The sequence below is a fragment of the Barbus barbus genome, assembly GCF_936440315.1.
Source record: "Barbus barbus genome assembly, chromosome: 42".
Classification (NCBI taxonomy): Eukaryota; Metazoa; Chordata; class Actinopteri; order Cypriniformes; family Cyprinidae; genus Barbus; species Barbus barbus.
Window position 1 is genome coordinate 17,006,064 of NC_136720.1, and position 642 is coordinate 17,006,705.

Consider the following 642-nt stretch of genomic DNA (forward strand, 5'->3'; position numbering starts at 1 on the left):
TATCATCGGAAACCATGATGCAATATTCAGATAAAGAGTTCAAGTGTTGCAAATTCCATTCAATTTTCAGGTTTCAATATCAAAATATTGAAAAATAAAGGTTAACTTGTCAGTGATCGCAGTGTTTTGTGCTTGATGGGTTCAACAGACTGCAGACATGGTCAAATCCTTTGTAAAAGACCGTACAGTGTTTACTTCTTTCAGTATTAATGGTTGTTCCGCTCCCTTCCAGGGCAAATATGATCTTGATGTTGTGAATCGTTTATTTAATGTGTTTGTTTCTCACGTCTTTTGAATTCTGTCTTTACTTTGATGTTTTCTGTTGCACCTCTTGTCAAATTGATGTTTTGTTTCCTTCAATGGCTCGGTGCACTATTGTGTCATGGTGAAATAAAAGGTTTCCATTGAAAAATATGCAGATGTATTGTTGTTCTTTTTTAATTTATTTAACACAAAACAGTATAACAACTCTAACTGAACCGATGGCAGTTGTGTATCAGAAAATCTCACATGCTGAACTCCATCTGAAACTCCATTTTTGTTGCCATTTACTAATTATTTTATTTATTTTTTATATAGCTGTATATCAGAAAATGTTAGTATGTATAAATACATTACATTTATTCATGTTTTACATATTAG

The 642-nt window shown here is 31.9% G+C and overlaps 1 protein-coding gene across 1 annotated transcript in view; it reads left to right on the top strand.

The window, feature by feature from the left end:
- The window catches only part of LOC306861087 (protein kinase C-binding protein NELL2-like), a 49,293-nt gene extending 48,886 nt beyond the window's left edge, over positions 1-407 (top strand). Inside the window, exon 20 of the mRNA XM_079403164.1 lies at positions 1-407. This exon is cut by the window's left edge and continues 317 nt beyond it. The gene's annotated coding sequence lies outside the window, so the exon portion shown is untranslated.
- The last annotated feature ends 235 nt before the right edge of the window (positions 408-642 follow it).